General features: G+C 50.0%; 1 protein-coding gene and 1 pseudogene across 1 annotated transcript in view; both read right to left on the minus strand.

Annotated features, from left to right (window-relative positions):
* Positions 1-16,833, minus strand: part of NAV2 (neuron navigator 2) — a 724,598-nt gene that overhangs the window by 545,300 nt on the left and 162,465 nt on the right. The gene's annotated exons all lie outside the window — the stretch shown is intronic.
* Positions 7,581-13,927, minus strand: LOC129504737 (RNA-binding protein with multiple splicing-like; annotated as a pseudogene).

Below are 16,833 nucleotides of genomic sequence, written 5' to 3' on the forward strand. Positions count from 1 at the left end.
CAAGCTGAGTACCTGGCAATTGATGCCCTTCAAGCGATCCATGCATACTTACCCCTGGAAAAATCTTTACCCCAGCCTGAAGACTAACTATCACAATGAGACTCAGCACACAGAACTTAGAGAAACTTGTGACTTTTCAGAGGTACGGCTGCCTGGGCATCACAGAGGAGACACTTAAAGACTGAGGGGAGAGAAGGAACAGATGAAAAATGACACAGGGCTCTTGCGTTACATTTTTAAATTCATATAGTTAGTTAGCAAACGTTTACTAATACCCTTCCGTATGTCAGGCACGGTTCCAGATGTTGAGAATATTGTTCTGAACAAGTCAAAATCACTGATGCAATGGCCTTATTTGCTAAGGGAAAGAAAATTTTTAAAAGATTTATTTGGGAGAGCGAGCGTGCACAAGCAGGAGGGGCAGAGGGAGAGAGACAGACTCTCCTCTATGCAGGGCTCTATCTCAAGACACGGAGATCATGACCTGAGCCGAAAACCAAGAGTCAGATGCTTAACCAACTGCATCACCCAGGTGCCCCAGAAAGATATTCTTTTTTAAAAAAGATACACAATGTCAGCATCTTAGTTGTGATTTTACACTACAATTTTGCATGTTTTGAGCATTGGGGGATGCTGGATAAAGGGTAAAGAGGATCTCTCTGTATTATTTCTTAGAGCAGCATGTGAATTATTTCAAAATAACAAGTTTAAAAAGATAGACATTAAATAAATAAAACGCTATGACATGAAGCATAAAAGTATAAATAAGAAAGCTGCAATTGGAAAATAAAACAGAGGCCTGTGTTAGGGTGGGAACAGTGAGCTTCCAAAGATTGATTGGCCAGAGGAGACCTCTCAGGAAAGGTCACAGTTAAGCTGAAAGATAGATGAGAGCCATCCGGGCCAGGCCACTCTCGAGAAGTCGCAGCTTGGCTGGATCACTGGACCTCACCTGGGCCCTTCCAATGTCAATGATATTTAAAGACAATGGGAACGAAAAAGCGAAGCAGGATTCTCCAACCGGCTGAGCTGCTTTCTGTATGGCATTTTCACATCAAACCCACAGCGGAGCACAAGTGTTACAGAAGGTGCTGTAAGGTAAGGGCCCCGGGTCCGGGTTCTGGCCCCTCCTCTGAGGAGCCTCATAACCTTGCCAAGTTGCTCCTTTCTCTGGAACTCATGTGCTTTCCCAGCAAAATGCAAACCCCGGGCCAATTCTTTCACACATATTTTACCTCTCAATCCTCATAGCACCCCTGAGGGAGGTGTTCTCATTATTTCCATACTTCCATAGACAGAGAAGTAACTCGCTGAGGCCACACCAAAAAATGGCAAAGCCAGGACTTGAACTCAGGTTGATTTGACTTGAAAAAGTCACCTGGACTAGATCTGATACAGCTGTGAGTTTGTGTCCAGAACTCGAGAAAGTCGGCCTGGAAATGGATAGTAAAGGTGACCACATCCAGAATTCACCTAAGAGCGGGAGGGAAAAGACAGAGTCTGCTCGGTGGCTGCTGACACAAGGCCAATTCTAAAGCCCCATCCCTGAAACACTGAAATGTGACCATCAGCCTCAATGGCATGGCCAACAGAAGCCAAGCAGCAGGAGGGGCAGGGTGCTGTGGAAACAAAGGACACTTGGAGCCCGCCTGGGTGGCTCAGCGGTTAGGAAGGAAGGAAGGAAGGAAGGAAGGAAGGAAGGAAGGAAGGAAGGAAGGGACACTTGGGAGATGGGTGTGAGTCGGGGCTCCACTATTTATCAGGTCAGGTGCCTTGGGCAAGTCACTTACTCTCCCTGAGTCCCCCTTTCCTCAGCTGTAAAATGGGGGTGATAAATAGACCTAATTATAGACTTTCCTCATAAAGTTTTAGGAAGCTGGCTTAGAAAATCAGCTGTCCCAGAATGGGCAGTTTCCTCATGTTGGATGCTACTATTACTATTAATATTACATGTTGCTGTTATTACAGGGTCGGTGAGAATTAAATAAATACTGCATGTGGCAGCACCCATACCAGCATTCTCCTGGGGTTCTGTGGGGGCTTTCTTTTTAACTTGAAATTTCTCATTTTATTTTTCTAGGCTTATTGAGCTAAAATGGACATACACCATTATATAAGTTTAGAGTGTATGATGTAATTATTTGATATCCATATGTATTGCAACATGATTACCGGGATAGGTCTAGTTAGCATCTCAGGTAGTTATATTTTGCATGTGTGCGGTGGGAACTTTTAAGATCTACTGTCTTAGCCGCTGTCTACTATACAATATACCACTTGGTTAACTGTGGTCACCACCCTGTCCATTACATCCCCAGGACTTATTCATCCTAGAACTAGAAGTTTGTACCCTTTGATCACCTTCACTCACTCCCTCCATCCATCCCCCATTTCCCACCCCCTATGTCTGCTAACTACCAGTCTGTTCTCTATGCGTTTGATTTCTTCAGATCCCACACATAAGTGAGATCATACAGCATTTGTCTTTGTCTGATTTATTTTACATAATATAATGCTCTCAAGATCCATCCACAGTGTTACAAATGGCAGATTCCCTTCTCTTTTATGGCCAAATAATATTCCAATGTGTGTTTGTGTCTGTGTGTGTGTGTGTCTTTATCCACTCATCCATCAATAAACACTTGGTTGTATATTGTAAATAGTGCTGTAGTGAATATGGGAGTGCAGATATCTTTTCAGGTCAATGTCTTCTATTCCCTTTGGATAAATATCCAGGAGTGGAATCACTCAATCATATGTTAGTTGTAGTTCCAACTTTTCGAGGAACTTCCATACTGTTTTCTATAGTGGCCATGCCAGTTGACATCCCCATCAATAGTGCACAAGGGTTCCCTATTCTCCACATGCTTACCGGCACTTGTTATCTCTTGTCTTTTTGATAACAGCCATTTTAACAGATGTGACGTAATACCTCATTGTGGCTTTGATTTGCATTTGGCCTGATGGTTAGTGAAGTTGGTCCACTGGCTTTCTTCTTCAACACAAATGAGAAGTTGTTACTAGACCCCTAGAGACTCCTTTTATAAAAATCTCCTTCCCACTATGAACCTTGCAATTTGAAAGCCATTGTCTCCTATAATAAGTCAATTTTTGGAAGGTAATTAACTAATATTTCCATTTTTCATTACTCAAGGATATATGATGGCTAATCCAAACTCCTGCTCTCCAGGGAATAACCTGTTTCCATGCTGGCCGGTTATAATTCTTGCCAAAAGCAAAGACATTTATCGCCCAAGTTCATGTCCCTACAATCTGACTAGGATAAAGTAGAAGATACCAGTCGGGCTTTAGGGAATGCCAGAGATGGTTTCCAGTAGCCACTGCCTTCATCCTGAAGCCCAAGGACACCAACCTAAAAATATGGGATAATCTTAGACCTTAACTTCTAGAATCCAGTTCAGGGCCAAGGTTAGGGACCACATCTGGATTCTGACACTAACTGCATCAAAGACCTGGGAGAGGTCACCTAACTTTTCCATGTTTGTTCAGCTGGAATTACACTGACCTTGGAAGGCTCATGAGGGTTTAGTAGTAGGTACCAAACAATTATCAAATCTCTAATTTGTTTTCTAAACTTTAGTGAATATTGGAACTACCTGAGGATCTTGTAAAATGCAGATTCTTTACATGTTTGGGTTGGGGACAGAGATTCTGCATTTGTAACATGAACCCAAGTGAGCTGATGGCACTGGTCCCTGGGCCACAGCTTTGGTAGCAAGGGTCCCATATACCCTCCAGATAGGGTCTTAAAAGACAGGTCAGTGGGGTTCAGTCCAGGAGATCCTGGTTCTAATTCAGACAGCATGGTGCAGTCAACAGAGAGAGAGGTCTTTGAGATTGGACAGACCTTGATTTTAATGCCAGTAGAACTCTTGCCAGTTGGGTAACATTAGGGAAGTTGGTTAATTTCACCAAGACTTGGTTTTCTCTCTTGGAGACTGGAGACAAAACTATCTATACCTCATTAGATGGCTTGGAAGAGTCCCAGGGAACATGTACATAAAGCCCTTAACATAGGACTTGGCACATAGTAGATGCCCAAATAAATGTTAGTCTCTATTGAATCCCTAACCTTTGACTCCCTGCATTTGCAACCTGAATCAGGTTACTTAACCTTTCTTGGCCTGGGGTTGAAGCCTGTGAGCTATGCCACCAGCTTCTCTGCTTCTGTTTTCCTAGCTATGGTCCTGGGTCCTAATACACCTATGGCTACAGCCTCAGGCCTATCTCCCTAATTTAGGTACTTCCTCAAAAGGTCTGCCCCGAAGGGGCCCATGCTCTTGACCTCAGAGGCACATATGCCTTATGCTCACCTGGGGCCCTATTGGGCAGCAAGAAGATGGATCTCTGCGTTGTTGGGAGCTGAGTTGAGAACCCTAATTTTCAAACCCCTAGTTTGGGCCTGTTACACCCTAAATGTCAACATGGAATGGAGTTCAGCTCAGAAATGATGAGACTCTGTGATCAAAGGAGGTGGATGAAACTACTGACATATAATTTATTAATAAGAGATAAAGAGAATGCTAATTAGGGCAGAGCTTGCAAGAAGGCGAATTCCCATAGTAAAACTTTAAGGAATGCTCAAATGATTACCATTTTAATTAAAAGTATATCACCCATGCAAATGGCAAGCCACCCCTTCTCCGGTGAGAACTGCTGGCTGCGTCTTCCAGGCACACAGAGGCCATCAGCTGCCCACATCGGGCCGAGCAGCAGTCCCCACCTGGTCCTCACCAAGGTGTCCATTAAACTGAGGTCAGAAGTGGGGGCTCCTCCTCTGCCCTGCGCCCTTCCTTTGAGGGGCAAAGTATGGCCATACCTCATGCCCCAGTAGATATTCCAGGTCCTAAGGGGACACATGCCCCCCTCCCCAGCCTCCCTTTCCATTCCAGCAACCTCCTAACTGTTCTCCCTGCTTCCCATCTCACCTGCTGGTCCCGTGGCTGCCTGAGCGATCTTGCTAACGTGCTAATCTAGCACATCTCTCGTCTGTCTGGAAAACCTCTCGTATCTCCTTGTTAACCACACCGGTAGGAATAGCAATGAGTTCCTGAGTACTCTCTATGAGCCAGGCACTGTACTAAGCACCCATTTCATATTCACAACAACCTAACAAGATAAATGTTAATCCCATTTCAAAAACGAGAAAATTGAGGTTAAGAGGTGTTACATTTCTGGGACAGTCACGCAGTTCGGTAGTGTCAGAGTAAGAACCAAGATCTGAAATGAACTTCAAAGCCTACCTTCTTAACCATTAGCCTAGGCTGTCTCTGTGGCTGCTTTTTGCTATGGGGTAAAGTCACAGTTTCCTCATATGGGAGATCAGGCCTCTCACAGTTGGCCTCGCATGCTCCACACCCTCACCTCCTGTGGGTCAGACATTGCCTGGTGCTCCTGCAGCACAGAGCTGTGGGCTATGCTCCTGCCCTGTGGCCTCGGTGTCATCCATGACCCCCTATATCTCCAGGACTGTGCAGATGCTCTGCATTCCCACTTTCCCTCTAACTTTCTCCCCAGAGATCTTTCCTCACCTACCAGGCAGGTTTACCCTTTCCCTTTCCATGCTCCTATACTACCCTACCCTCACTCCCTGCACAGCTCTCCCTCTACAAGGCGCGGAGTTCCCAGGAGGCAGGGACTGTGCTATGCACCTTGGCATTTTCGGCCCCTAGCCCAGCGCCCGGTACCAAGTAGGTGCTCTGTAAGTGTTCACCAAAATTGTTCAACCAACAATTAGCCATGCACTGCAGCTGACACTGTGGATACAGCAAGGAACGGACTAGACCAGGTCTCTGTCCTTGGGCAGCTTACCAGACAGTGGGAGAAGGAATGCAAGAGACAAATAAGCAGATTAATGAACAAGATGATACCAGAGGATGGAAAATGCTCTGTAAAAGCTCAAGCAGAGAAATACAATAAATTGTAACCAGAATAATAACCAAGAAGGGCCCACAAAATGGTGCAATGTAAGTAAGAGACCTGAACGATGAGAAGGAGACACACAGCCGGGGGGGTATCTACAAGTGCAAACGTCCTGGGGTGGGAACACATTCGGTGGGCCTGAGGATAAGAAGAAGGTACCTGGTAGGGATTGAGAAGAGGGAGAGAAAGCACCTGTCCCAGAGAAGGTTCCACTGTGAGCTGGTTCCAGGGAACAATTATCAAGAGGATAGAGAGAACCTGGTTATATTGGAGTCCAGCTTTCACTCAGCCCTGTGGTCACATGCCACACGGAAAATTCCCAGAAAGTCCCCAGGACATGCAAGGAAGCGGTTAGCTGATGACCTTCTTAGGAAGGTGAGGAAATTGTTCACACCAATGGTTCTCAAGCCTGGGGAAGGGGTTGGTTCCTCAGGGAACACTTGACAATGTCTGGAGATATTTTTTTGTTCTCTCACCTGGGGTCGTGGGTAAAGTGCAGAGATGCTGCTAAACATCCTACAATGCACAGGACAGTCCCCAGTGCCAAGAGTTACACTACAGCCCTAACTCACTGAAGGGCTCACAGCAACGGACTTGGTCAGCTCTGTGACTAGGCCTGAGCCAATAGCCAGCTCTGTCCCATCACTCAAACTCACTCAAATTCACTTTTCCCTCCCACCTCCTGCCCAAGAAGCCTTCTCATGGCAACAGGGAAGACCAGACAACCTTTGCCAGCCCCTCTCTGATCAAGGGAACTCCATTCAGCACCACTCTGGGTGGACACCAGCCCTTGACATGCAAAAATGTGGTCTAAGGAATCATTGGACTCTGAGTCCACAGGATTGGGTATGAGTTACCTCCACACCCAATGTCAGTGGTCTCTCTTCCTATTGACCTATCCAGGGGCCACTCCATTTCCCATAAGAGCATAGGAGACCCTGAAACAAATTATCTTCCTCATTTATGAAGGGCAACATGATTTGTCATATTATGGGAAGGGGTTGCCCTGGGGCTCTTGAGTTCAAGAAGTTGCCTGCAGTGCTACTACTAAGTTTAGTTCAAGAATTACACATCAGTGCTAGCAGGGAGGCAGGGGGCTTGGTGGAATCCAGAGCTCTTGCCTTTATTTTTTTTTAAGACTTTATTTATTATTTGAGAGAGAGAGAGAGAGAAGCAGACCCCCTACTGAGAGGGGGAGCCCTACCTGGGGCTCCATCTCAAGACCCCGGGATTATGACCTGAGCCCAAGGCAGAGGCTAAACCAACTGAGCCACCCAGGTGTCTCTGGAGCCCCGGGCTTGAGATAGCTTGCTTTGCAACCTGGTGCTTCTCAACCTCAGCTACTTCATTTATGAAATGAGACTAATAATATATCCTGAACGCCCCCTCTCCCTTTTTTTTTAGTGTAAAAGAGTAAAACATTTTTATTGTATATTTTTTTTCCTCTGAGAAAAACAGATGTGTGATAAAGGCTGTGTGTGGCAAAGTCTTGAAGGGATCAAAACTGGGCAGGGTTTTTCCAAGCCAGCATGCTCCAGTTTTGTAGAACAGCTTGAGAACAGCAGCCACCCTTGAAGATTGCATTAATACCCACCAGACAGATTGCAGCCAGCATCGCACACCTGGATCATAGCATTTCAGGCCTTCCAGCCCTGAGAGGGAGCCTCGGAGGGAGGGAGCCAGTGCATCTGGACATGCAGCGAAGCAGGATAGGGGAAAGCAGGAGGAGAGAGAGCAAGTGCTAACTCTGATGGGGACACAGGGTAAGGGGGGCCCACGCATCGTCGGGGCTACTCGGGCGGAGTGTAGGCACTTGTAGGCTCATATGCTGCCCGGCAATGAACTGAGTGAGGTACGGTGTTGGGCAGGGGGTACCGGGGTTCAGACTCCCTGCTAGTTTGTTCTTGGCCATCTTCAAACTCCTGTTGTAGTGTCTGAGGAACTTCAGGATGGAAGAGGACGCCATTCAAAGCATTCTTGGCCACGTCTGCTTCTGAGCAACTGGAAAAACTAGCAAAACCTACAGTCTGCTTAGATGTGAGCTTTGCAAGAGGACCGCCCCAGCGCTCACACGGCCTGGAAAGCAGAGAGCTCTCGAGGTGGGATACCCAGAGGGAGACCACTGACAAACAGGGTCTGGACAGGTATTTGGGTTCTTGGCCCTCTGGCCTTCCCCGAGATGACCAAATAATGGTTTATGATGATTAGCGATTATATACATCACCTCGCAGATGCACAAAGCCCTGCCGCTAGTATTATTGTCACAAAGCCTGAACGGGAAGGGGGCTTCCAAAACCCTGCCCAGTTTTGATCAAGACTTTGCCACACACAGCCTTTATCATGCATCTGCTTCTCTCAGAGGAAAAAAAAATACAATAAAATGTTTTATTCTTTTACTCTGTCCAACAGCTTCATTTTGTTGGTGCAGGAATGGAGGCCCAGAAAAAGAAGAGACCGGCTTGTTTTCTGGGTTTGAGGAGGGTAGGGCAGATGTTATATGCATGTAGCACGGGTAAGGGAACCGAGGCCAAGCCTGACCCCAGGGGAGCCTTCCTGGATGACACCACGTCATAGCAGGTGCCAGGTGATGTCGTGCGTGGTACCGCGGGCCCTGACTCTGAGCTCCACATTCTGGGGCTGAAACCTCTCTCAGGGAGGGATGCAATGGGATCTGCCTGTGAAGAGGAGCTTTAGCTGTGCAACTTGGCCTTTGGCTGGAAGGGGGCCACGCTCACACCGGCTTGGAACTTTGCTGTCCAGTGGGCGGAGCCTTCATATTTCCATTTCTGGTTTCTCTGGGCTCCATCCCTCCCTTGGTGACTCCATTCCCTCCCACCACCTTTAGTACCACCTCTATACTGGAAACTCCCAAACTGACTATATCCTGTTGATTCTGAGACACATTCTAATATCTTTGAAGTTGGGATGTGCCCCAGTTCAACTAGCAGCGCTCTTTCATAGGAGTCCGTAACATACTGGTGGTCCCACAGTCAGCGGCGTCTTATATGTGATGAAATGTGGTGCATATTGACTGCAGATCACCGTCTGCACTCCAGACTCATAAATCACGGTGGCTTTTCAACATCTCCCCTTGCATGGGGAATAAACACCTCAAACACAAATAATAAGATTGAATTCCTGACCTGCTGGCCTTGCCCATCTCAACAACCGGTAATTCCATCCCTACAGTCATTCAGGCCAAAATCTGGGAGTCACCCTTGACCTCTCACTTTCTTTCCCAATCTACCTCCAATCCATCAACGAGTCTTGCTGAGTCACTTCAAAATAAATCCTGAATCCGCCCACCTCTCACCGATTCAGCACCACCGACTGCCCTGATCAAGCCACGCCCGTCCCTTACCTGCATTCTAGCAATCGCCTCTGTCCGGGACCACGTCCAGTCTCCACTCAGTGAGCAACCAGAGGGGGCCTACGGTTAAGACAGCGCCCCCCACCCCACAACCTCCCCAGCTCTGTGCCACCTTCACCCCTGTCTCATTACTCTGTGTAATTTTTAACATCATTAGCTGAGATTGCACAGTCATTGCTTTTTGCATTTACTATTTTTTCCATCAGAATGTGAGCCCCGCAAAGATGAGGATTTTGTCTCTCTTGTTTAGTGCCTAATCCCTACCCTCTGAAACAGTGCCTGGCGTGTAGCAGGTCTTCTATAAAGATTGCTTGAATGAACTGTTTCTCACAGGATGATGCTTTTGAGGGAGCACTGAAGTCAGACCAACCCGGGTTCAAATTCTGAACCTACCGCTCTGTGACTGTGGGACTTGGGCGATTCATTCGGACTCTCTGAGCCTGTTTCTCACCTGCATGACGGGGATGAGAATACGGACCTCTCAGGGCTGACGTGAGGATTAACTGAGTTAATGTTCACAAAGCATCTGCACAGGGCCTGACGCTCAGCAGGCACCCCCTTGTCATTTATTACCAGTATTACTATTGTTATTCCAACCTCTAGAGCTGGAGCGCTGGGGCTTGTCACCAAACCAGGGCACATCTTAGGGGGAGGTGAGCCCGGAGGTGTGCGTGCCCTGAGTGGGAGGGAGGGAGGGAGGGAGGGAGGGCAGGCTGGGATTCGGGTCCCCACGATGTCATACATCAGCAGCGTGACCTCGGGGGAGCTGTCTCGCCCCTCTGAGCTTCGGTGTTCTCACGCATGAAGAGGAGATAATGACCGCATCTATTTTCTCCGATTGTTACGAGCATTGCTGGTGCACGCACACAGCACATGGCAAATTCTAAGCAAATATTAACTCACATTATTACCATCTAACCAGCTTCTCCCACAAACACAGAGCCCGCTCCTGGAACCTGATGCCCAGGGCGGGGCTCTGACCTCCCCGTCAGTAGAAGGAGCCTGCCGTCACTTTTCTGTAGCTACAGCAATCCCCCGAGAGACAACCTCCCCGGCCCCAGGCCCCCCCCCCATACAGAGGCAGCCCCCACACCTGCCTCCTTGCCAGGGTGGCAGGGATGCGAATGCTGGGCTCTGGTCCTCCTGCCTGCGACCTCCCCCACCATTTCCGGCAGCAGCCTGGAGAGGGTGGGTTCCCCCCCCCCTGCCACCAGCGTGCTTCGCTGGGCTCCCCGACTTCCACCGGAGGAAGGGCAGTGGGGAGCCTCTGAGTTTTCCATTCTAAATTATTCCCCATGACCTTCCAGCAACCTCTACATCCTCAGCAAAGGAGCTAAATGGCAGAAAGCAGACCCCCCCCCTCCTCTAAAGAAACACTATTGTTCCAAATTATTTTCCTCACTGGAACTCCAATGACTCAGAAACCAAGTCAGCCATTTAAAGGAGAGTGTCTCCCAACCTCCTCACCTGACCACTGGGTGATTAGAGGAGGTTGTGCACAGTGTGAGACCCAGGGCACTGGGGCCCTGCATCCCAACCCCTGTGCCCCAACCCCAGGATCCCACCCTCCCCCAACCACCCTAGGGGAGCCTCCCCCTTGGAGCATCCCCCTTCCTCTGCAAGGGAGCTCCAGCGGTGAATCAGGCAGGAAAGATTCGTGCACTCCTGGGGCTTACATTCTAGAAGCAGGGATGGGCCACAAAGGAAGACAAAAAGATATAAACAAAGAAATGTCCACGAAGGCAAGAGCTCTGATGGAAAACAACAAAGGTGACGTGTTAGAGAATGACTGGGAATGGTGAGGGGTGAGGGGCTCAGCTGCCACTCTGCGTGGGGGGGTCTGGGAGGGCCTCCCTAAGGAGGTGACATTTCCATATCCGTCACTTAAGTGCGCACTCCCTCGAGGTCAGGGAGCCAGGTGTATCCCGGCGCCGGCCCAGGGCCCAGCCAGAACCAGGCAGTCCACGCCCCCATGTTAAACATTGACGTCAGTAAATTGAGCGAGAAGCAGCTGTTTGCAAACCTGACTACACTTAACCTAGTGACGAATGTGGCAACTCCAGCTCGTGCTTTCCAAGCTTTAATCCAAGAACAGGCTCCAGGGAAGTCTTAACGTGTCGCCAACAAAATGAGAAAAGTAAGGACAGTGGTGGGAGTTTTCACACAAAAACCTAAATCCTACTTAGCGTAAAGGGCTATTGTTTGCTCTGAGACTAGGTTCCTTCCTCCTTGGTGTCCGAGCGTGTGTGTGCATGTGTACGTGTGTGTGTTCTAAGATGCCCTTTCTTATATGAAATGATGGTGCTAGGAAATGGTCATTTTTAAGGCTTCTTTTTTCTTCGATGTCCTTGGTTGGCAAAATAAGTTTCCTTCCTGTTCTTAAAAAAATTTATGGGTCTGTGAAATCCAAAGACAGGGGAACCCCCGCCCTCCTAGGCCTTCTCCTTGGCAGCCTCAAGGTTAGAGAAAACAGGCTCCATTCTGGACGGCGACGGTGAAGGCTCCTGGATGCCTCTGCGCACCTGCCAGATTCGTCCCTGGCTTGGGGCCGGGCCGCTGGGGCTGCAGGCCTGTGACCGCAGCCGGTGCACGTGAGAGGTACGGTCCTCTGCGGGCTGAGCAAAGGGTGGAATAAAAGATGTGACCCTGTGCACCACCCACTCGGCAGCACCCTTACGCTGCAAAACACTCCTCGTCGTTCCCCAGCGTGGGGTAGGGCGACACGCCAAGTCCCCCAGGCAGATTTATAGGGGGCTCATGCCAAAGGTCTTCCTCTAAAGCACCCCCCTTCTTGTTTTCTCATTCTGTCATTGCTTTATCACCCCCTTTGCTGCTCCCTGGCCCCCTCCTTGATCAGAAAAGTGCAGCTGGGGGTGTGGGGGGGCAGGCAGTAGAGCGTGCTGCCTGGTGAGGGGTGAGGGGTGCTGTTTCCTTGATGCCAAAGTTACTGACCCTTCAGGGCTACCACCGTGCCACGGAGCAGCGAGTGGCCACGGTTCACTTTCACCGAGCTCCTGCAGACATGCCCCGTCCGTGCGCCAACCATCTGTGAAGAGCAACAACTGTGGCCTGATCCTCAGGATGATGCCCAGGACAGGGACGAGGGGGTCGTCTCCTGTCCCCCGGCTGCTCAGCCTCCTCCCCCCTCAGAGGAGACTTCAGGGAGCCTGAGGAGGTCTCCACTGTGGGAGTTCTGGTTCCACCGGCCCAGCCCAGGGACTGGGGGCACACTTCAGCCAAGACGCCAAGATGGACAAAAAGACAGCATGTATTTTGCGCAGTGCGGTGAAGGCCAAGATTCAGACATTCGTGGTCAGTGTCTGAAGACTTCCAGAGGGTCCTGGATTCGGGGAGAGCTGCGGGGCAGGCGGAGGGCACCCTGGCCTCACGCTTGGGGAAAGCAGCTGGAATGTGCTGGAGAGCCCGCAGTGTGTCCAGCGGGTGGGGACTGGAGGCTCACGGGGCTGGTGCCTGATACAGGCCATCCGTGAGAACTGAAGGCAAAAGGGGGCAGGGTTGTCAGCAGAGACAGACAGACAGACAGACGAGATGCTGCTGCTGCATGCAGCGAAACCCAACTGTCCCTCCCGCAGCGGTCAAGGAGGCACGAACCTCAGGGACCGGCTAGACCGAGGGGGAGTCCCTGCAGCTCTCCTCCCACGGTGGGTGGGTACAAACCCGGCTGCGACCTCAGCAGAAAGGAGGCTTCAGGCTTGCCGTTGGGCGCCGGGCCAGCAGGGACCTCAGGGTCGGTGCAGGCCGCCTGGGCCAGGAGCACTGGAGCAGGAGCAACCCTGGGGGCAGTGAGAGCAAGCAGGCGCCCCCCGGCTGGTGGGGGCTCAAGTGTGGGCCCGCAGAGGAGCCGGAGCCGCTGCTGCCCACAGCAGCTTGCCTGCTTGCTCGCTTGTTTGCTCATTCATTCATTCATTCATTCATTCATCAGAGGCACAGAGAGAGGCAGAGACACAGGCTGAGGGAGAAGCAGGCTCCCTGCAGGGAGCCCGACGCAGAACTCGATCCCAGGACCCCGGGGTCACACCCTGGGCCCAAGGCAGCCGTTCAACCGCTGAGCCCCCCAGGTACCCCCAGCCTTCGCAGTTTAGCAAGAACTTTCCCTGCTCCTGCCCCTCCTGGAGCTGGTGGTCAGTAGACCGAGGCCGAAGGAAGAAGAGAGAGAAATGTGACTTCCCCACGGCCCACGACAAGGCTGCGCCGGGGGAAGGCGAGGCCTACCTGGACCCTGGGGGCGGCCTGCCCCCAACGCAGGGCTATTCTTTGTGACACTCGAGGGAAGGAGAAAGGTGGGGTCGAGACAAAAATGAAGCTGCTCCGTTCATCCCAAGGGCTGTGCTTGAGGAGGAGCGTCCCGCCGGCTGTCCCGCGGTGGCCGTGACAGTGGCCGGGCCCAGGCTGCCCTTGGGAGGTGGTCGTGCAAACCGCTACTATTGGGGACCCTGTGGGAGCCCCGGCAGGCACCTGTCAGGGCCTGGCCACCCCCTGGCTCTCCCCTGCCTGCCCTCCCCAAGCCTGGCAAGTCCACGGGCTCCCTCAAATCCTATCAATGAATGAATCTGTTTCCTTACCGCGGCAGGAGCGCTTTCTGTGTCTTGTCATCGGGAACCCTGACCAACGCGCCCTTCCTCCCCAGCTCCTCTACACCTGCCCCCGGAGCCGGTCTCAAGTCCTCCTCGAGCACCCCCAGCCATCTGTCTTTCTGTCTTGCTTTCCTCCAGCTGGAGACCCCAGATCTCACCTTTACCCAGGCTGGAGCTTTGGTTAGGCGACTCTGGCCCGGATCCCACCTCTGGCCCTTCCTGTCCCGGTGACCATGTCACACAAAGACAATGAGGCAAGAACTCTTCCCCACCTGTACAATGGGCACACCAATCCTCCAAAGGATAATGTCAGGACTAGAAGGAATTATGACATTTCAAGCACAGAGCACACGGCCTGGCACACAGCACAGGCAATGAATGCGAGCGACGAATAGCAGCAGTCGCCGTGGCAGAGCGGTGCAGTAGTGGTGGTGGTTGTAAAGGGAGGCATCTCTGGGCTCTCACATCAAAGAAAAATCAACTTCTGTTCTGTTTAAACCACCGGTTTTAGGGTTTCTTTGTTAAACAAAGTAACAAAAGCTTGTTCTGAGCCCTGATAGAGCATGGAAGTGAATTTTCTAGATTTTAAAGATACAAAAAGGTTATATTTCTATTACAGTTAGAATTATGTGAAGTATATACGCCCATGAACAACAAGAAGGACAAACTGTTACGATAAGATGGCAGGTGGGGTTATAGGAGAAATATTTTTCCCATCGAAATTTCCTCCTGTTACCTATATATTTTGATTAAAAAAACCGTCTGCCAAGAAGAAAAAAAAAAAAAGAAAGTGTCCCTGAGACTGGATACATTTTGATCATGTTTTTGTATCCTAAGAGGGAAACATGTGCCTGAACCCTCCTCTACTGCAGCACCCTGGGATAAATTTTTAAGAAGAAAAAGACCAAAAAAAAAATTAAATTAAATTAAATATAGAAAGACCAAGAGAGGGGCATCTGGCTGGCTCAGCTGGTAGGGCATGTGACTCTTGATCTTGGGGTTGTGAGTTCAAGCCCCATGCTGAGATGACTTAAAAATTTCGGGGGGGTTAAGAAAAATAAAATAAAAAATAAAAAGACAAAGATAGGAAGGACAGGTGTGTCCCGGTGACAACTGGAAATGGGGCTTGGACACTCTTAGCATGAGTGAGAGAATGTTTCCAGGCCAGCATTCTACAATGCCCACCTAAGCCTTGGCATCCTCTGACAGGCAGGTGGGCAACATTAGCAGGAGAGGTGGGACCTGTCCATGGGTCACCGAGACCACGTGGACCTTAGCTCTAAGACATTCATCGCAGGAATCCCTTCTTCTCTGCCCTGGTGACCAGCTACACTTAAACCTCAAGATGCAGGAGGACCAAGACTCCTGCTCACAGTGACCTCGGCAGGTCATCACATAAACACCTTGGATTACAGATCAACGAGGGAGGAAGGTGAGACCTCCTACAGAGCACAGGAAGGTTCTCTCTGGGGAGCCGGTCCGCTGGATAAGAAGAGGCAGGTCAAGGGCAGGTTATTACACCAGTGTATTTCCCCTCCTGGCACTGAGGGGAACCAGGCCCCCATCTGCCCGCAGGCCCCCACCCAAGAGAAGTGCCAAACTGCCAAGGCTTCCCACCAGGGGACTTCTCAACCTTAGCTCACATTCTTCTCCAGCGGGGCTCCTTGTCAACACTTCTCAAAACAAGATGTGGGGTTTCTGCATGGCTAATAACAGACCACAGCCTGCCTCAGTCTACACCCTCTCCTCTTTCACTCAGACTCAGTTTGTTGACGGGCCATGAAGGAAGCATAGCCTGTACCTGTTCAAGAATTTCTGCTAGAGTGGTTTGGGGTTGGCACATGGCAAAGCTTGACAGCATTTCTGATGATCTGGAACATGGTGTAGGGAAGAGGTTCCAGCTGGCCATGAGCTTGCTGGGTGCTCCTGGACAAATGAATGGATCCTAGTTGCCCCATGTGTGGGGGTTGGACAAGAAGATTTTTCTAGCTCTATCTTGGGATAGCAGGATAACACCGAGATGGATTCCAGTTCTGTGAAATCTACTCTGGTTTAGGACGTTGCACTCGGGCTTGAATTTACGACCAAGACAGCCATTTGAATGCCAATTTTATATTTCTTTCATGGAGAAATGAATATCATTTACAAGGTAATAACCCCTGAGGCAATTCAAAGCAGGGATTAACAGGAAGAAAAAAATTCTCTCCCCATAGCCGCTTAAATATAATTGTGTTTACACAAACACAGACCTTACACGATTCTGAAACACTGAATTCTAAGTGTCTGTTAGCTTAAGCCAAGGGGCCTGGTCATTACAATTCTACATAATAATTGTAGAAAGCCCAGAAGCTTCTAAGGAATAGGAAAGGGACACCAACATCTGGAGAATTTCCTAGAGCTACGTGGCTTAAGAAAATTTAGGGGTGCTGTGCGAGGGCTTCCAAATATGAAATTCAGATCTTAAAAAAATAAGTCCTAGGATTAGAATGGAAGCAGGACACCCTCCCTAACCTTTCCAAGTGCTAGTTCCAAGGCCTGGCCCTTTTAGGCCCAGCCCCCACCAATGCCGAGGCTGACGTCAGCTCCCTGTCTCCACAGCCGGCAGCCCTGGGAGCTCAGACTTGCTAGATCAATGAAAACATCAACCTTGCCAGACGTGTCTGCCCCACTCCAAGCCCACCGTGCAGCCAGGGGTTCAGGCACGCAGCCGGACCATCTGTCATTAGGCACTGCTGTTAATTGCCGTGCTAATGAACAAGGTTTGAATTGGAAGCACGAAATGCACATGCAGATTTAGACACAGTTCCACAGTTCTGGGTCCTGTCCCCTAACAGCCTGGCACAGTCTCCAGGATGCAAAGGCAAAAGTGGCCGAGTCACATCATAGGCACAGACGCTGTATAACTCAGTCAGCACATACTTCAAA

Source organism: Nyctereutes procyonoides, unplaced genomic scaffold (genome assembly GCF_905146905.1).
Source record: "Nyctereutes procyonoides isolate TBG_1078 unplaced genomic scaffold, NYPRO_anot_genome, whole genome shotgun sequence".
NCBI classification, from domain to species: domain Eukaryota; kingdom Metazoa; phylum Chordata; class Mammalia; order Carnivora; family Canidae; genus Nyctereutes; species Nyctereutes procyonoides.